Genomic DNA, 22161 nt, shown 5'->3' with positions numbered 1-22161 from the left:
CCAACTGCATTTACCACATCCTGCTCCTGCTAAAATTGGCCATAATATCCTTTGAGTCCTGGCAAGAATGCATAGTCTATCAGGTATTGCTTATTTGGGCATTGTTGTCATAACATAAAAAATATTATTTCTATGGGGAATTATCTTCTCCTAAAATGCTTGAATCCTCTTGCAAGCCTCATTGAATGCCTTTTGCCTTCATGGCAATTACGTTTCCTGGTTTAGAATGCAGCTATTGTGTTAACCCCAGATGTTTGTTTGTTTGTTTCTCACCTTATTCTAGGCTGACTTTAGTCATTGTCCCATATGTCCTATAGGAAAAAGATAATCAAGAAATTGGATGTCCTGTAGGTTAGCATTGTAAATATGCCAACCTTTGAGTGCTGCAGTATAATGGTTTAGCACAGACTCATCCACCTCTACTCAGTACCTGCAGTTTCTGCTGAACTTTGCAGTGAAAGTCACTTATTACAACTACTTTTTAGGTCAGGAATAATGGATTGTCTATGAGTCATGAATTGGTGTCTTGGCGGTTTCTAATGTTCCTGAAAGAATGTTACAGGTTCATAAAATTCTTACTCCTCTCCTCATGGTACTTGACAACCTTTCCTCTAAGTCCCCATTGCATGCCATTTGCTTGTAAACCACCTTCAGCTTCTGGTGAACTTGACCACAGTTGTTCCTAAATTCATGTATTTTACCAGGCTTTGATAGAAGTGGTGATATACCAGGTCAGTGTATTGTTTCGTGTAGTCTTCAGAAGCTCTAATGAATTTCAGGGTAATGATGCTTGATCCCCTCTGCTAAAGCACTTGATGACCACTCCCATGAGGCTTTTCTATATGCCACCCTGCTTGATAGCAGTGAAGGTAGGTTGGGTGTTTGCTATGATTCCTTAAGCTGGTAGAGGGCTGGAGTGGCAGAGATGAGGTTCAGGAACCTGCTTTACCAATTTTAAAGTGCCTTTGAATTTAAAATGATTATTTCTTTCAGTTTTTATAAATTCCCTGGGTGTAAACGAGGCAGTAAGAAAATCAACAGCCAAATATTTAAGCAGAGCACACCTAAGATTATTGCTGTGTTCTTTCTGCTGAGTTAATCTTCCTTTTTTAAAAGAAAAATTTTAGTTCATGTCTTCATTGTTAATCCAGTTACATCATTTTTGGTATATACTTTATTATCATTCATAGAAGTGCATTGCTTCAGAATATGAAATGTTTCACCTCTTGCTTCTTTTTATCATTTTTCCTCTCAGCTTAAGTCGCACCTTCAGAGAGTACATCTCTGACCATAACTCTGGAATATCACCCCAGGTGATCCCTGTCAGTCACCCATCTTTGAATTATTTATCAGCATCTAATTTTTTTAATACCTTTGTTTATTTGTTTTATTTTGGCCAACACGCAGATTCCATGAGAGCTAGGAACCTGTTTTTGTGTTCTCTTGTCTTCTTTTATCACGTCATCTGGAAAAGTGCCTTGTATACTTATATACATATACATATAACTACACATTTCTGCTGAATGAATGCATGTGTAAATTAATTAATTGTCATGTCCAGATGGGTTTCTGAGGAATGTGCAGTTGAACCACAGAAAGTACACAGTAGAGTGTAAAGGAATCGTAAATAAAATAGCTATCCACACATCTACTGACTGTAACCTTACAGAGAGAAACTCATATTAGCAGTTATTTAGCATGTCATATGAATGAGCCAAAGATGACCTCTGTATATTGGCCCTTAGGTTTTTTACTGTTTGACAGTAGGCTGAGACCCATTAGCTCAAAAGCCCACCAGCACTGAACTAAAAATTTTCCACGTTCAGTTAGTTGTTTTAAGCATAGCCCAAATAAGCAGATTTTTAGCCAATTATAACTTGCCTGCTTTGCATACCCTCTGAAACTGTGCCCAATATCTGCTGGCCATAGATAAGATAAACCCCAGTGTTATAAAGTCTACGATCTGCCCTTTGAACTCTGCCTTGTGACTGAGTGATACGACCCCTCTTTGAACCCCTTCTCCCTCAGGAGTTTTCTTGCCCATCTTCCAAAACATGTCCCCTGCGCCATAGTCTCTTGACAGTCTCATGCTGTGGGGGACTTCCCCTGCATGCAAACCTGTCAAAGCGTCGTCCAAGTAAAGCTTATGTGTGCCACCTTATTGTGGTCTTACCTTTTTCCTTGATCAGCCTCAAAATCCCTAGAACCACCTACACAGAGACAAGAATTAAGGGAGCTATAGCAACCATGGGATCTCTGATTTATGACTCTTTTTAGAACATATTGTCACATTTTGTATATGCCAAGGAGTAATAGGGTTAGGATGAGGATATTTTGGCAAAATACTACTATTCTACAACAGTAACTATTTTGGTAGAAACCATATTGAGACCTGTTAGACTCAGAATATAGACAGGCAACAGAATGTCTTATCTATCAGTGTTTCCCTTGCACCTTGTACTGCTTTTGGCACATAGTAGATACTCAAAACATATTGGTTGTTTAGTTGGTTGAATAAATGAATACTTGAAGAATTCAATGAATGTCTAAAGAGTATGATTTTTCATTTAATTAGAGTGTATTAAAAATACCCAAATCTGAATCCGTATTTACTTGTAATCCTTGTAATGCCCAGGACTCATGATTTTAATTGTGATGTTCAATGGACAGTATACATATATGTTTATACACACAGTGAAGGAGCCTGGGTTGGGGAGACATTTTTTTCCCAATCACATATCCTAGAAAACTTTTGTTTGATTTTGTTAAATCTATTTTATTGCCTTGTTCCTCAATTTGATATATTGGAAGGAATAAAAGTTAGCATGCAGAATATGTAAAAAGAAATCAAGTGCTGTTTATTATCTTTTTATCGTTATGAGTTCCTTGGTTTGCAAATAGAGGAGTTTATTCAACTAATGAAAAGTGTCAACAATTTTTCCATCTCAATAATAGTGGCAAAAAATGATCTTCTGTTTTCTATATGCATGTAAATAAAATAGAAGAGATTTTCAAAGAGGATTTCTTTGTCCAGGAAAGGTTTAAATGAAAAGAATATTTTCTCTCCCTCTCCCTCCCTCCCTCCCACTCCCTCTCTCTCTCTCTCTCTCTCTCTTTCTCTCTCTCTCTCTCTCTCTCTCTCTCTCTCTCTCTCTCGTTGAGTTGTTTTAGTATATGATTTATAAAGCCAGCATTTCTCCTCTGAACTTATATCTCAGCAAACCACACACTATTTTATCTTTTGTCACTAGTCTTATATAGCTAAATGGGTTCTTTTCTTCCTTCTTTGAGGAAAAAAATATTGTACATGCTTATCTTTACTCGGGCAATGTACTAAATATTTATTAAATTTCTATTTGGTAATTCGGTAGAATATTGACAAATAGAATCATTTAGTACTACATTATAACATTGTATGGAAATTTGCTGAAACTGTAAGTAGCAGATGTAGGATTAAAATATAAAACATCAATACTTCTTGAAGTTATGTAAGTAATACCTTTCAAAGATTTAGAAATTTAATGTCATTTGAACTTATAAATTAATGTTCAGCAAGAGTTTTAGCATGGATGACTTTGTTTCAGAGATCTTGTCCTTTACATAAACTGTTTCTTTATCCATTTTGATAGTCATTTTATTTTATTTTATTTCATTTTATTTTATTTTTTTGGCTGCGTTGGGTCTTCGTTACTGTGCGTGGGTTTTCTCTAGTTGTGACAGGTGGGAGCTACTCTTCATTGTGGTGCGTGGGCTTCTCATTGTGGTGCCTTCTCTTGTTGCAGAGCACGGGCTCTAGGTGCGTGGGCTTCAGTAGTCGCAGCACACAGGCTCAGTAGTTGCGGCGCACGGACTCTAGAGCGCAGGCTTAGTAGTTGTGGCACATGGGCTTAGTTGCTCCGCGGCATGTGGGAGCTTCCTGGACCAGGGATCGAACCTGTGTCCCCTGCATTGGTAGGCAGATTCTTAACCATTGTGCCACCAGGGAAGTCCCGGTAATCATTTTATTTGTAGTATTTTTTTCTTTTTTCTTTTTATAAAACATATTTTTCAGAGTTTTCTGAGAAATGGGATTTGCAGTTATCTCCTACACCCAAAGCATATTATTTATCATTTATCAGTTGTGTGAATTTGCCTTGTTCACGAGTATTCCAAATACACAAAATTCAAGTAGCATGAACTAAAAATGTTATCTCATTATTCCTCACAATTGTCTTTGAAGACAGTTTAATATGTGAGAGAACAAAATTTCTATCTAAATCTGAAATCTCTCTGTTCTAAAATACAAAACATCATCACTCTAAACCCTAAATCAAGTAGTATTTAAAATAGTATATACAAATAGAGCAATAAACTCTACGCCCTTGAATAAAAGCCAGTGTAAATAATTATTCTGTCAGGGGAGTGTGGTGGTAGAGGGCTTGTAAAACTGGATTGACTCTTTCAGATGAGTAGAAAAATCAAGTTATTTTAAGGAATGTAAGCTTAATGTGAAATATTCTATAAATTATGTTGAAATTTTTAGCCTCAAAGTTAATGTTGTAACAACTCTTATCATGACTCAGAAAACTTTGTGAAGATAGAACAGTAACCCTGTTTCCTTTTTCTTGTTGTTCCAATTCAACAAATATAACCCTAGCTCCATTATTAATTAAATTTATATATTTCATTGGGTAATAAGCAATATATGATACTGGAAAATATATTTAATTTGCTATTTGTGTCTAATGACAATAGAGCCCCTTAAACCAGTTTATTTGCAATGATAATATGTTGTATTTCACGAGGAAAAATTTAAATCATTATATAATATATATGACTGGATGCTTGCATTTGACTGTTACAGTGGGATGAAAGTCTAGATTTACATTAGATTTTTTTAAAATTACAAGCAGTCACCTTTTTTCTCACAGTGTCTTTACCTTTGAAGAACAAATAGTGGAAAGGATTTCAGGGAAAACTTTATATAAATTGCTGATAATAGATGCTGAAAATTCTATTTTCTTAAAATTGAGGGAATCATAGAAATAATGGTTATGCCATTGTTTTATAGGTCATCAGCGAGTCCTTCAGCAGAAATTGCGTTCAACTACCTCACCTTCAGTTAAAGGTTGCAGTAGTTGTGCAATTTTAATTTTCAATCCAATCTGCTTTTCTTTCTGAGAATTTTGTCGATTGTAATGTTAGAGAAACCTAATGTAAAGAAAAAGAAAAGGAAAAGTGTATATGTTTCTAGGACCATCATAATAGATAATGCAGTAATCAAAAGGAATTTTCTAAGAAACAGAGTTCATCTGTAATAGAAGTATTTTTAACCATAAAATAAATCCAAACCTACTGATTTATTTAATTTATTTATTGATAAACCTCCATTGGCATTACTCTGTATTTGATGGGCTTCCGAGAGAGACAGTGATTCTTGGAACCAAACCATCCCTTTGTTTAAATGTAGAAAAGTTTCAGAAAGGGTTTGTAATGAAGATATATTTTTGTGAGAAATAATATATTTGGACTGAAAGAACTGATACGTTATTAGTTCACTGTTGTCATATCTAAGTAACCTCACTGAAGGATAGAGATTAGTAGGACAAAAACGTTAACTTTTTCATTTTCCCAAATATCAATACTTCACATTATTATAAAAGTGAGCATTTTGCAGTCTTCTCATATTGCACTTCATAGTTGAGAGTTTGTAATTAAGTCACAGAGATGTAAAACTGAAAGAAAAATTCCCTTTACTGATTCAGAGGAATCCTAAGTTTTTTTCCCTGCAGTTTATTGAGATATAATTGACATATAATCTTGTGCAAATTTAAGGTGTACAGTGTGCCAAGTCTTATTAAAAAGAGGACCAATTTTCTTTTCTCAACATCTTGGGACCAGTATCAAGGGGAGACTAACAATGCAGTGTGATGGCAGAGTAGACAAGAGGTCGCTGTTACTATTACCGCTTCCCTTCCTAACAGGACCCTTGGAAAGTGTGGTAAAGAGTGAGAATGGAGGTCCCCACTGCCTTAAGATCAATAAAACTATATAGATTCTAAGCTCCATGAGGTTAGTTAATACATATGTCTTGCTAAGTGATATATCTCCATCACTGACCCCATTGCCAGGCACACAGCAGATTCTATCAATGAGCCAATTGGGTATGTTTATAGCAATTGCTCTAAGACTTGAAATCAACTACATATCAATGATGGGTAATGAATTGTTATAAGACCGTACCTACAAAGAGCATAGTGCAGTACCGGGTACATTGAATCACTCAATTGAGATAAAAGGAATATAATAATAATTAACTATATTAAAATGCAAATACACAATGAACATATATTTATAATTTCTTAAGATAAATTGTAATTTTAGATTCATACCAGTGACCTGATTACTTTATTAGGCTCATTATCACAAGGATATTTGAAAGCCTTTTACCATATGATTTAATTTGCTGTCAATCAGATATGTTTTCATTTTAATATTACCAAAGATAGAAATTTGAATTTCTAAAATGCCAGCAGGAGGCAGAGAAATAAAACAACATTTATTGAAAGCTTTTCAATGCTCTACAGAATTTGGGTTTATTTTAAACTCATTTTAATTAAAATATATTTTGTTCATTTTAATTTTTTCCATAGTTCAGTATTTCTTACAGAGAAACAGGTAAAAAAGAAAAAAAAAACGTTGTGGTAATACAGTACACATGTTGTAGGCAGTTATGCTTTTGATATTTCTGACATTGCTTTAGAGTAGAGTCCTTAAATCTGGTTTCTGTTCAGCACATTGTGGTTTTAACACATTCTAGAAGCTCTTTTACCTCTAAGTCAAATCCTACTTGCAGTCCATCATTTAGCTTTGATCATTGCCTTTTTTTTATTAGTATGTTTCATCTTTGTTGTATTTGTATTTAATTTTGAGGTATTTTACAAGCACCATTTATAAATATAATACAGTATGACGTTTATGTATGTATTCTCTTAAACGTGTACGAATAAACCTTGTTAACTTGATAAGTACTAGCTGTGCCCACAATGAAGAAGTAGTTTACAGGAAGAATATTGGAAGAAATTGAATGTCTGCTCCAAACACCCAGTGAGTGATTTCATTGTTACTTTCAATCTTCTTTCACACTTGTATCCCCCTCCCAGAGTGCTTCCCTGAAACTAAGAGAGTTAAGGGAAACTGGACCGTGACTATCCCTCCCATGCTTACTGTGCATGTGTTCTAAATAACAAATGAAAGTATGATATTTGTAGAATCAGTAGTTTACAATCTATTGAACAGGACCAATACTCAAATAGATGAGTTTAGAGCAGAGGTTGACACATTTTTTCTGTAAAGGGCTCAGTAATAAGTATTTTACACTTTGAGGACCATCTAGTCTCTGTCTCACCTACTCACTCTGCTGTGGTAAAATGAAAGCAGCCATAGATCATACATAAATGGATGAGTGTGGCTCTATTCCAAAAAACAAACAAACAAACAAATCCCAAAAAACTCTTTTATTTATAAAGTCAGACAATGGACCATATTTGTTTTTGGGTCTTGTCAACCTGCTGGTTTAGAGGGTAGATTCTCATGCCCATATTTCCCAAGGCAAAATTCCATTGGCATAAAATCAGAACAAAATTTTATATAATAATTATTTTCAAGCTATTCAGTGATACATGAAAAGTATATGTTTATAACTAAAAATTGATGCTCAGAGAGAAACTAGATTACCAGTGTAATATATAATAAATTAATTGAACAGAGGACCTAATGAACTAAGGAGTAGTGGAGTTTCAAGTGGGAAAAGCCTATATAATGTTTTTATGAAAATATAGGTAATTTGAATGTTATAGATACATTTTTAATGATTGTGTATTCTGTTATGCTGAATTCATTCATATGTATCCTGTTAAGTTGATAAATGTCAACTAGAACATCGGACTCAATTTTGAATGTGCATCTGAATCTCTCGGGAGTTTTAAGAATCACAGATGAAGCATTTCCATTTATGATCATGGCAGAATAACTGATAATAAAATTGCACCCCTACCCCCCCACCATGAATAACTAGAAAAATGCACAAAATATGTGGAACAACCCTTTTCAGACTTAAACAACTGCCACTGCAGGATCCCAGAGGGAAGGAAAAGAGCAAGGTGAGCCCTCCAATAGCCCCCAATTTCAGTCCCAGGCATTTACTAGACTTCACTGAGCATAGCGGACTTCTCAGGCATAAGAGACAGTCAAAAGTTGGGAGAGCTGAGGTGGCTGCAGAGTACCAGAGCAGAGAGAATTCTGCACTGAATGAGTCCTGTATATCTGAATTGGGGTCATATGGAACATTTGGCGGAATAAGTGTCGCATGCATAAGGGGAGACTTGACAAGGTTGGGCAAAAGACAGCTATCAGAGATCAATAAACTAAACAGTCCTCACAGTTCACATGGGGCTGGAATATAACCAAAGTAGAGTAGCCTTATTGATTACCCTGAGAATTCAGTAGAGACCCCAGAAAGGCCACATTATAGGAGGAAGGTTGTACTACCCCTAGAATAAAAGGTAACCTAGCTTAGCTATCTTTAAGAAGTCCTAACAAAGCTTAGAAAAAACTCTCAACAAGAAAATGCTGATATGCAAGTACATAATTGTCCAAAATGAAACTCAATATTTTTTTCAAGGAAAACAACAAAATCTAGACAACATCAACATTTATAATGTCCACTGTCCAATCAATAATTACTAAACATGTAGTTGGAAAATATGACTTATAACCAGGAAAAATAATCAGTTAAAATGACCCAGAATTGACAGATACAATAAGATTAACAAGGAATTTAAAAAGTTATTATAAACATGACAGAAAATAAAGGAATCATTAATATAATGAAGAGAGAAATAGAACCTGTTAAAAAAAAAAACAGGAAAAGAAAAGGAACTTGTAGATATGGAAATTATGCTGTGGCTGCATTTCTTCTCTCTCCTTAGCCCACTTGTCCTTGACCTCTCAGTAATAAGGAAATAGTTATAGCTAATGCTCTGCTGCTAATTTTGCTTCGCTTGGCATTTTAAATGAAATGTTCTTTATAGTGTATATTTATATTCACTTTTACTGGAGATTATTCCACCCTATAAAACTCATATCTAATATACCTAACAGCTGAGATTATTTGAAAGAAGTGACCTAACTTTGACTGTTAAACATATTTCTTAAATCAAAAGTGATATGTATGTTAAAGTTCCAATGAAACAAAATTGTCAAATATTCAAAGTTAATTTTTTACGGTATATAGCTGCACTACATACTTGAAAGTTAAATCTGAGTCTGATTAGAGGATGTTTCTCCTTAATTCACTTTCATTTTCCCTTTCAGAAAGATTTGAGTACCTGTTCTATATTTGACAAGGATAATTTACTATATTTTCTCAAGCAATTTCTGGATGTTCCAAAGATATATCAGTAACCATCATATGTACCCATAATTAATGCCGGAGTTGAGTCAGCATACAGAAAGTATGGCCTTTGGATGGCAACTCTTGGCTGAACTCCTAATGTTCTGTTTCAGTTTCTGATGAGGTGATGAAGTGGAAAGCTTGTACGATGTAATTTTGCCATGTTTCTTTTGGGATTTTTGAAAGAGGATCAACGGCTTAAAATCACCAGATGAAACGTTTCAGCTTTTCAGAGAGTAGAATGAGGAAGGTCAAAGCTAATTTTTTTTAATTCTACCTAAAATATCTGAATCCATTCCAGATAAACCCAAGTAGAGTGGTAGTAATACCTATTAGGACTACAACAATATGATACAAAATATGTGAAGTATGGTATAATTCATACACATCCTACATTTTCAATATTAGGAACAGTTACAATCAATTTGTTTTCCAAAGATCAGCCTAATGCCAAAACTTTAAAATGTAAATATTTCAGTCTAAATAAACCAAAAACTATGAGGATCAATTTATAAATGTAACATTTTTGAATAATTACTTTTTAATAATCCCTGCAGTAATGCTAATACTTACTTAATAAATTCATTTTGAATGATAGTCAATGGTTCGGATTTGCTTAGTATTTAATATTTATAATGTTTGCAGAAAATGAGCATGAACTATAAAGAACACCAGTTTCTAAATGTTTTAAATTGGTTTGGTTTCAGACAGCATTCTTTTAATAACTGCAATAACATATACACACATTTTTTAGAAAAAAATATTGTAAGAATGTTCTGATAAACCAACCAAATGATCAGACATTATATTTTCTAAGGCATGAGGACATTTTTAAAGGCCTTCTACTTACCCAGCCAGGATAAAGAAACTGATAGAATATTCCAAAGGAATTACTTAAAACAAAGAATTTAGGACCACATTGAAATCCCCTGAATCTTTCTTTTCCTTTTGTATTTCTGACAGGATTGATCTTGTTTCACCTATACGTTACCTTTCTGTACGTTTTGATTTTTCCATTGAGATCATTTTGTTCTTCTAGAATAATCAGAAGCTACTGTGTTCTATCCCCCACCCCCACTCTATGAAGAATGTGAACAATTAATATTTAGTCCAGCTCAACTAGGAAATTGTTCTACTTTTTGTATGAAATGTATATCTCATACAGAAAAATGTATATATTATTCATTGTGTTATGTTCGCTGTCTTTTTCAGAAAATATATATTGATCATCACAGAAATTTCCGAGATTGTAATGGAGCCTGTTTATTATTACAATAGTATGACCTTTTTCAGACTTGCGTTTCCATTAACTATTTTTTTAAATGAATTTCTGGAAAGAGTGTGGTTCTTGTTACCACTTGCAAAGTATTTTGCACAATTTGATCTGGTTTATTTTTTCTCAACGTTTGAGTATGAAAATTGCCAAATAGAAAATTTGAAATACTTGCATAGTGAATATCCAGATAACTACCACTTGAATTCTGCAATTGCTAACATCTTGCTATATTTGCTTTACCTCATATCATATATCTGTCCATCCCTGTAACCATCCATCTATCAATCCATCTTAGTCTTTGATGCATTTTACCCCTACACCTCAGCATGCATATCTTTTTCTAGAGTTCAATATTTGTTTTCAGACATTTTATTCTTAGAGGCAAACTTCACACACAGTGAAATGAACCAATCTTGAGTGTACTGTGCCGTGAGTTTTGACAAAAGCATACACTGTGTAACCAACTGCTCAAGATATTAAACAGATGCAAATCCCTATCAAGATATGAAACATTTCCATCACCCGCAGACAATTTCTGCATGTCCCTCCCAAGTCAATTCCTTAGAAGTAACCCTTTTCACATTTTCTCCATAGTTTAGTTTTGAGCTTAGCCTAGTATCTCTGCCTCCAGTTTCTCCACACTCAAGTAATCCATTTCTCACACTGTACTAGAACATTATACCACTTCTATAGTGAAAATCAAACAGACACAAAATAATATAAACTAAAAAGAATTGACCCCATCTATTAAATAATGGGACCATCATAACATTCCACATCCATTACAATTTGATCCCAAACTTCCTTTCTATCATTATTTATGATATTCCCCATAATTTCCATCAATTCTATAATCACACTGAACTATCTCTTATTCTCTGAATAAACCATAAGTATTATACTGTTATCTTGGGTCATACATAAGCATCTAATAGATTTAATAGTCATGGTTTTGGCTATCGGAGGATCCATGACATGTAGTAAATTTAAATACAGATGAATGACAGATTTGAATTGCAAGCTTCACAAAACTGACATGTGGAAGCAAGACCTACAGTAAGTGAATGAGCACAGCCAGCTCCATACATCTGCCTCTCAAATTAATGACATTTGTTATACATCAAGTATACATACACTCTCACCCAGATTTTGAAGGGATCACTTAATTTGTTTCACTGTTTTAAGGAGGAAATCATAAGCTGTAAGGAAACAGAGCTTACAGGATTCACAGCCTTAGGGTTTATTCCTCAGATATATAAATGTTCTGTCCTAGTTACTTCTCAATGCTGCAAGAAATAGGAAAATAAACTTTTATTCTTATTCTAAATATATTAGTTTCTATCCTAGCCTTTTATGCCTTTTCTTAATTACCTATTTACATGCTAATTCTTCCTTACAAATTAAAGAAAATTAGGAAGCATCCCACATACTTGAAATGCTCTAGATTGCCTTTTAGAAAATATAATTGAGCTATTTCTTTCTTAGCAAGATAAAAAAAGGATTTTTTAGAGACCATGATGGATTGGTTATATATAGAAACTAATATCAATCTAATATCTTAAAAATATATCTTATATACATAATTATTCATTTTTCTTTCATCTATTTTGAATATTTTTCTCCCTTATACTACCCCATGTGCTACATTCACACAAATTCGAGAACAAAATGTGGATGGATAAGTTGGTTTTTTTGCCTCATACTAACAATTTCAGTTGATTGTATTTTAGGAATCAAGAAAAGATTGGAAACTGGTCTTCAACTATTTTTATCTCACAGGAAATTTCTTCTATTCACCTGACAATAAAACTGCCCAGTTTTGAGAGATTCATGTAGGAATTGATAAATGTATAACACATAAGTGAGACATAATAAAATATGATTTTAAAAATCATGTCAATACTATTATAGATAACTCCCTCAAAGCAAGCTAAACTGATGTAGAAATAATTTTTAAAAAAACTATCAAAAGAGTTCATGAGATGTATAATACATGATGTCATATTATCCACAGACAGTATTTGCATTAAATTAGGAAGGAGAAGTTAGAACCTCAGAGGCTCAACACAAGAGTTTATATGTCTTATGCCTGATTCATTTGTTGTTTAGCAGAGAATCTGCATATCATAGTCATTCAGGGACATAGGCTGATGGAAGCTCCAAAGTGAAATGTTTCCATCATCTCTCAAAATGAGGGATTGTGGGAAATCATGTAATGGCTTGTAAAGATCCCACTTAAAGAGACGTCACTTCCCCTGATTTTTAATTGGCTAAAGCAAGTCGCATGGCCACACTCAACTTTAAAGTGTATATGGAAGTGCCAACTTAAAACATGTGCCTGAAAGGAGAAGAGGAGCAGAATGTAAACAGCTTCAGTGATCACTTCAGTATTTTTGGCAGTTGATGATCAGCTGGTTTTTGTGAAAGCCTGAGATTTTTTTCTTTTTGCATTTGTAGTTGGGACTGTCCATCACCCCTGAAAGCAACAGTTTACTTAGGTATGTTGGGTAAGTGGGTGGGGTTTCTTTAACTCCTTTATCGAGTAACTTTCATCATTCACAATTTCTTAGCTTTTCATATATTTACTAACTGAGTAGGGATTGCTAATCTAATGGCCCATCCCATTAACTGAGCAATAATAATGAATTAGTGATGTAATTGTGCTTTGAAAGAAATGGGCTCTTCTTTCTTATGTGTGCCTTCTCCCATTACCATAAGGTACAAGATGGGTCCATCAGGTACACCTTGGTGCCTTGTTGTGTTTAACTCACATATGTGTATATGTGTGTGTGTGTATGTATGTGTGAGAGAGAGATCTTGGAAAATAGAAATGCATACTAATAATGTCCAGTGGAGTTTTGAAGGTTTCAGGAAAATAAAATGGTCCGACTGAGTCTGAAATTAAAAGTTAGAGAGGTCAGATGGTGTTAGGCTTGAAGGGCATTCTGGGATCATAGGAGCAGGAACCAGAACTGGTTTGTCTTATGCCAGAGCACCACAAGCAATTCAGTATGAGGAAGGGAGGGCTGGGAGAGACAAGAACTAGATCATGATGTCTCATATATTATGTTAAGAACTTTGGATATTATCCCATAAAATGAGATTTCAAAAGGAACATGTTTTAAAAATTGTGAATCAGTATGTTGTACACTTGAAACTTATATAGTATTGTATATCAACTATACCTCAACAGAAAGAAAAGAACATGTTTTGGATGTATTTGGTGTATCTGGTTGTATATGGCCATTAGACAGTTGGATATTTCAGTTGAAATTATGGAGACAGCTTGTTGCTGGAGAAAGAGATTTGAATGTGATCAGCATACAGATGGTGGTGATAGATGTATACTCTATCTATCTCTACTAGAGATCAGCGTATAGTAGAGACTGGAATATTTACCCATGGGAAAATTGTGTAGGGGGAGAAAAGCAGTGGTCAAATGATGAAACCAAAGTTTCTTGAATATGTTATTATTTTCTATTTATACCAGTTGTAGGGAAAATTAGCTTACTCTCCATGGCAGAATCTACTGACTACAATTCTGAAAATTACTGGCAAGGAGAAGTACAGTGTTCTCTAAAAGCCATAATGATAGGGATAGGGAGAACAGAGTGTGAGCTACTCAAGCTTGTCAAATAAAAAGGAAATGACAGATAGCAGCTTGTTTATAGTGCTCACTATGTGTCACGTACCATTCTAAATTATATATATGTCCTCACTTAATCCTCACAACAGATTGGAACAGAGAAAGGTCAAGTAACTTGACAAGCTAGTAAGAGCTAAAACAGAGATTTTTTTTTTTTTTTTTAAAGAGCAGAATTTTTACCCAGGACTTTTGGCTGCAGCATCTCTGCTCTCAACCATCACTACCTCTCTCTGCTTAAACTAGTTCCATAGTTTTCAGAATTTAGCTCGTGATATCATGGTGATATTTTAAAATCTTATAAATTCAGCTATAGTCTTCCTGGCCTTGTATTAGAAGCAGCTAATATACTACATTTCCTTGCTTCGGTTTGTACTCTAGTAGGTTCTGACTTTTTGATAATTGCTATAGTGATATTAACAATAACGGAACGTTAAGTATGCCTATTTATTAAGTTAACTCTTATTTATTGGGAAATCAGAAGCTATTTAAACTCTTTAAAAATATTCACAAAGGAAGTAGAAATATTAAGAAAATTTAGAATAAAGATGTCCTATGATAAAGATATCCAGCTGTTTAATCTTTGTGACATCAGTTTCCTCATCTGTGAAATGGTATCTACATTACAGAATAGTTTTGGTAGTCAAAGTTTGTGTTCATAGAACATCCCATATAATATTTGCAAACTAATTTCTCAATATTTTATATACTTCATTTAAAAATATATATGAAATTACAACTCAAAGTTGTATTCCAAACATAATGACTGCTATAAGGAAGAGAAACATTATTGTCTAGCTATTAGTAGAACATTAAATTGTCTTACCTTCATTCACTTCACAAAAATCTAATTTCATGTAAAATTTAAATCTTAGAATAATGATATTTTAATGTCAGGTTAGGAATACTTTGAAATTTTTAGTTTCAGTATTCTAAAATTATACATCTAATTTGCACCACCTCAAAGGATGCCCATAAATGTCTTCCATGCATCCAAGTTTATGAGGTAGAGCTAATATGACTTTAAAATAATATTTTAGTCATAGGTAAAGGGAAAATAAATTTCTCAAAAATATCCCATTAAGATAAGGAAAGAATAAAGTCAGTGAAATGAAAATCCCTTCACATAATAGTCTGCTATCATGTATAATTAAAATCTCATTTGTGGACTTCCCTGGTGGCACAGTGGTTAAGAATCCGCCTGCCAATGCAGGGGACACGGATTCGATCCCTGGTCCGGGAAGATCCCACATGCCGCAGAGCAGCTGAGCCCGCGTGCCACAACTACTGAGCTCACGTGCCACAACTATGAAGACTACACACCCTAGAACCCGTGCTCCTCAACAAGAGAAGCCACTGCAATGAGAAGCCCACGCACCATAACGAAGAGTAGCCCCTGCTCACCACAACTAGAGAAAGCCTGCACACAGCAACGAAGACCCAATGCAGCCAAAAATAAATAAATAAAATTTAAAAATAAAATAAAATAAAATCTCATTTGTTTTAGAAGTCTAGGAAAATATTCCCATTCAAACATAAGCTGCTTATAAAGAACTGGGGAAGATGAAATAGAGGGCTTTATTTTTCCTAATCATATATAATGTCTGTATATGTGTGTTAGCATTTTTGAATTTGCATTAATATTGAAATATTAACTTGAGTCTGTTGAGAAAACATTTTTACTGAACACCTACTCTGTGTGGCACTATATAAGGTTTTGAAGATAGAAAGGAGAAAACGTACTTACCAGCAGACAGATCACAACGTAGTGGAGGACAGCCAATCAGAAAATCAATAACCTCAAGAGCAACAAGAAGAAATTACTATGGAAACAGAGAGATGGGTGCTATATTCTTAGGGAAGTGATTAGGAAAAGCTTAATAAATGAAATGATGTTTTGCGTGAACTTTTATGTTTTCAATAGGAGGGGATAATGTGCATAGCAGTGTGATCATAAGCAATAGGGGGAAGAAAAAAGATCAGAGAATCTAGTAAATTATATTTTAGGCAATTAAAATGTTCATAATATCTATTCATATTATATACTTATAATAGCTATTTTATAAGAATTTGAAAAAATATTCCACTTACTAAAACCTTTTAAAGTTTCACAAAATGTTGATTTTGATTTAGCAAAATTAATTTAATCGGGTTACAAAGTGCTGATTTGGTAATATGTAGAAAATGATTGGAGCAAAACTGAGGAAAACGAATACCTTCTAATAGAATACTTTTAAAATAGAATTTTGTCATTTCTTCATACTCTGGTTATGTGTGTGTGTGGTGAGGGGGGGTGATTTAACATGTGTGCAGGTATGTGATGAAAAAAATTTAAAACGTGTGTGACCATATAGGGTTTTGTAAAAAATATTCCCTATCTATCTATCTATCATCTATCTACCTATCTATCTATCTATCTATCTATCTGTCTATCTATCTATCTATCTGTCTATCTATCTATGTATCTATCTAGTTTTTCTCACCAAAAAAAGAAAAAGAATAAATATAGACTGTATGTGAGTACCAATGGGAAACTATTTTAACAAAACTACCTGTTCTCGGCCTTGATATAAAATTTACAATTTGCTCACCTAACTTGTTAGAATTAAGTCATGACATGCAATTGCTGCTGGTGGCAAAGAAGATGGTAGGAAAGTAAAACTTTCTAAAATATAAAATTTTTGGAATATGTATCTTAGGGCTTAGGCATTGTAGCTGTATAGAGACAACTGTTGTAAGAAACGTGATTGTAGGCTATGTCTTAATACTTCATTTTCTTCTTCCTCCCTCTTCTTTTTTCCCTGGGAGTTGGTTATATATCAGATAGTTACCTAGAACTCTAACACATGTGCTTTTCCCATACCCCAAACCCACTCCTTGGAGATGGTTTGTATGGAGAAGCATTTTAGTGATCAGTGATTATAGAATCACAGGATATCATTCTGGAAACATAGTTACTTGATAATTTCTCATTCAAAATCTAAACTCGCTCTTAGGAAGAGCTGTTGTACTAAATAGATCAATTGCTATTTTTATACTATCATCATAATAATCTAGAAGAAAAAGTGCTGTACTAAGCACTTTAAATACATTCTATAATATGCAAAAAATATAGGCATGTAAAAACACGTGCACACACACTTTTCCAAACCCCCCCAAAGATGTTGCTTTTGAAATATGCTCACTTATTATATCATCTTCCTGAATAAATAACTGGGAAATAGCAAAACTATTTGGCTTGAGAAACTGAATTCTTCCAAATGTGGATGTTGAGTATAAGCCAACACTATTAATTTCACTGGAATATCCAAATGCAAGTATCTGGATGTGAGTATATTAACAAGAATCATATTTCTATTTCAAATGGCTTAAATATTAATTTGCAATATTATCCATGTTTTAATACAAAACTATTATTACCAGTCTCTTTTATCTAAGCCAGTGAACAAACCTTAGTATTCACAAATTGTCTTCATCTTCAGGCTTCAAACAGTGACAGATAATGTCTGTCGTCTTTTAGTTGTCTGATACTACAGACATACTACAGTGTGTACTGCAGGGGTTGTGTACCTCAAACTACATATTTTAAATTGCTTATTTATGTATATTTTGCTTTATTACAAAGAGTATTGGATGCAGCTTACAATCTTAGCAGATTGAACTGATGCAAATCTGCTTTGACCCCCATCTACCTCCACCACTAGCAATTACAAGCACATAGAAGTGTCGGATGAAATATATTCCAAAAAATTCAAATAATTTTGCAATTTAAAGCCAATCTCAAAAAAAAAAAGTCTACTCCCAACGTATCAGCAAAGAGTAAAGAACAAAAATACAACAATAAGAGAGTGGTCTTATGCCACAGAAATTTAAATTATTAATTTTTGAACCTGAAGCTAGAATTACTACAACATGAATCAAACTCAAAAGCCTTATGCTAAGTGAAAAAACACGACTCAAAAGGTTATGTACTGGGCAACTGGTTACAGATAGAATGGAATAGACTCATTTCTCTCTGCTCCTCCCTGATAAATACAGCTGAAGACCCTGGACTAATTATAACAGACAATCATAAGAGGACTCTGAAAGGGGGAAAGAAGAGAGCATGCTGGGTAGGGAATCTCTGGTCCTGAGGAATGACATGATGGCAAGTTCTCTGTTTTTTTCTTTTCTTACTTTTTCTTATCTTTTTTAAAATAAATATTTTATATATCCTGACTGGGCATTGGATTAATGTGTAATATGGAACACCAAACGGGCACATAACCAAAAATTCCCAAAGAAAAACCTGATTTCTCAGCCTAAAGGTAAGGCTCTGCTGGTGGCAGAGGGGGAGTCCTTTACCTTCTTAACTAGAGAGTTGGAGAATCTCGAAGAGAGGAGGAAGCAGGAGAAAGAGATTCTTTAAACTTACAGAGGAAGCCCTGGGCAGATCCTTGAACAACCCACATGTGAAAATGACCCAAATTATCACACCTAAGGGATCAAGAACTAAACTGTAATGTGGAATAACACCCAGGTTTTCAGAGTGATATCTTAGTGGTATACTTCATAAAAGGAGTCGATTAGAATAGCACTGCAAAGATTCTGAAAATTAAGTTGTCATTGGATCCACAGCCCTCAAAATAGGTCAAGACGTACAGGCAAAACCTACACAGGGTGACTACCTGCTAAAATCGAAGATTTAAATAGGTCCCAGAATCTCCTAACATAATAGTCAAAATATCCAGGATACAACTGCTAATCACTAGTCACACCAAGAACCAGTAAAATTACCACCTGAATGATAAAAGGCAGATGCTGGTGCCAAGGTGACTCAGATATAGGCAGTATCTCACAAGGATTTTAAAGCAGTTATCATAAAAATGCTTCAATGAGCAAGGCTTAAAACAAATGAAACAAAGAAATTATCAGCAAAGAAATAGAAGCTATATAAAAGAGCCAGACGAATGGCTCAACCCACGGAAGAGTTAGTAACCTGAGATATAATGGACATTTAAAATATTAAGAATACCATGAAAAACTATGCCCATACATTTGACAAAAAGGTTAAAAATGAAAAACTGTATAAAAGTATAGCTTAGAAGTTTAACTTAAAAAAGAAATTCAGAATAAAAACAGAAAAAAAACTTAAAAGTGAATCAATCAAAATGAACCATTCAAATAAAGCACTGGGATTATATAATTTTATATTAGTTATTATTCAAGGAAACATAACCTCTGTTATACAGAGAAAATAGAAAAAGAGAAAAGCATCATTACTGTTTGGTTAAATTTTTATCTTAAGTTGATAGGTTAAATTTTAACTTAGGTTTTTAACCGAAATTTCTTTTATAGCAGGAGTACAAATGATTTATTTCCAGATAACAAAACGCCAAACTCTACCATTCAAAAAACGTCAAACACCCAAGGATATTTTAACCATGGGCAATATATATTACTAGGTAACTAAGTTGCTCCTTTTAAAAAAAAATTTTTTAATAGACTTTTTCTATGAGCTAGTGAAATGATGGAGGGCATCTAACCAGAATGGTGGTTTTGATGTAGGGATAGTTCATCAGGAACCATTATTTCTGACAGTAATTAGGAAGTGGATCCAGTTTTCTGTTACAGTCACTCACATATATATTACAACAAAATATATACATCTATGACAACAGAATTATCTTTTCAGTCTGTGAGAGACTGCTCATCCTTCTATTTCCTATACCAGAAGCAGGACAAATGAGAATACAGAAGTACCCAGATAGTTTATTCAAACTGTTATAAAGTCATAAAAGCATAGTTAAAGAGATGTGTGGTGGGTGAGAATGAACGCATTCATGTTCGCTTTATAGGACACTACAATCTGTTCCTCCAGAGGCAATACCTACTCAGCCTTCTCTCACAATAGCGTTAAGGCACAGGTTCTAATCATCATCAGTAACTGAAGAACTATATTGAGTTCTCCATTACTATTTTACTTAAAACCAATTTCCAGGGTGTGCAGGATAGTGAGGTCTTTGGGAGCTTCCACCATGGCATACCGGGGCCAGGGCCAGAAGGTGCAGAAGGTGCAGAAGGTGATGGTGCAGCCCATCAATCTCATCTTCAGATACTTGCAAAATAGATCTCGGATTCAGGTGTGGCTTTATGAGCAAGTGAATATGCGGATAGAGGGCTGTATCATTGGTTTTGATGGGTATATGAACCTCGTATTAGATGATGCAGAAGAGATTCATTCTAAAAGTCAAGAAAACAACTGAGTCAGATCATGCTAAAAGGAGATAACATTACTCTGCTCCAAAATGTCTCCAACTAGAAATGATCAATGAAGTGAGAAATTGTTGAGAAAGCAGTACAGTTTTTTTAGGTGTCCTTTGTTAGAAGTGTAGTTCTAAAGCATTTATTCATATTGTTTTGATCACCTTTATGTTATTACCAGATGACAATAAATGCTGTGGGATTGTTTTTATTAAAATATTTACATTGTTTCCTTCTAAGAACAGACAAACAAACAATTTCCACCTTTGGAAGGATATGCCAGGGAAATATCAATTAAAATGTCCCTCTTAGTGTAGATGTAAATGACTGTTGCCTTTCTGGAGGCAAATGGACAGCATATATTAAAATTTAAATGTGAATACAGTTTGATCCAGTAGTTATTTTGTTTATAAGCAAGGAATAAAGAGTAGTTATGAAGAACACTGATCCTGATGCTAGATAGGATGTGTGAAACTCCCAGATCTAGCACTTACTAGCTGTGTGAACTTAGACAAGTCACTTTTTACCTTCAGTGCAAAGAAAAGATAATAATAACGCCTTTCTCACATAACACAGTGATGGCACATAATATTATCTTAAAGAAATCATTGTACAAGTGCACCAAGAGGCATATACAAGAGTCTTCCTAACAATATTTTTCTAAAAGCTTAAAACAATAAACTACTTAAATGACAACTAGCATAGAAGTTGCTCAAGACTTGCATTTAGATATCTTAGATCACTGTACCCCTGTACATAAATGAGATATATTTCATACTACAGAATGACAATAGCTTCAATACAAATTGAGTGGGAAAAATTGCAGATTGACATAAACCATATCATTTAATTTTCCTGTAAAATGTAAAAAACCTGTTTGTCTTATAGCTATTTTAATAAATGTAAGTGTCTAGAAAGAGATCTAAAAGTATAAATACCAAATTGATAGCAGTAGATACTTTGGGGAGAGGACTGGAATTTTGATGAGATCAAGGCAAATTTTTTTTCATATATAAAGTTTTCATTTTTACAAGATATATGTGTGTCACTTAATTTAAACAAATTTAAAATTAAATAAAAACAGCACAAATTTTGTAAGTTGTTTTCACAGTGTGGTCAAGTAAAGAAATGTTGACCAGAGAACATCAATGTTGCATTTCGAGAATAAATTTTGAATATGTATTTAAATGGTATGCTTGTCTGTTAAACCAATGGACCTTTGCTTTGTGATAATAAATGAGCAGACTTTTTAGAAATAAGACAAATTTATCTTTTGGTCCAAGCAACCTGGACCTTATCCATAGAGTTAATAAGCACCCTCAAAATTTGAGGAATGAAAAATCCTGCCTGGATGCTTTATATATTTAAGTTTTTTAATCAAGTATGGTACGTGAAGGAATATTTCACAGCCCAGGCAGGAGAAGCCTTTGGTATATAAAGTTCAGAGTATTGGTTTTCATTTACAAAACTTATTTTGCCAATATATGAGAAATTGACAATTTATATCTGGGCTCCTAAGCCCTCATTCATCAAAGTCACATGACCCATCACTAGTTCCCTAGTTTC

The 22161-nt window shown here is 34.0% G+C and overlaps 1 pseudogene; it reads left to right on the top strand.

Annotated features, from left to right (window-relative positions):
• The first annotated feature begins 20369 nt into the window (after positions 1-20369).
• Positions 20370-20787, top strand: LOC102992438 (small nuclear ribonucleoprotein E-like; annotated as a pseudogene).
• Positions 20788-22161: the final 1374 nt, after the last annotated feature.

This window comes from Physeter macrocephalus, chromosome 21 (assembly GCF_002837175.3).
Source record: "Physeter macrocephalus isolate SW-GA chromosome 21, ASM283717v5, whole genome shotgun sequence".
In the NCBI taxonomy this organism is placed as follows: domain Eukaryota; kingdom Metazoa; phylum Chordata; class Mammalia; order Artiodactyla; family Physeteridae; genus Physeter; species Physeter macrocephalus.
This window is presented reverse-complemented; position numbering and strand designations above follow the sequence as displayed.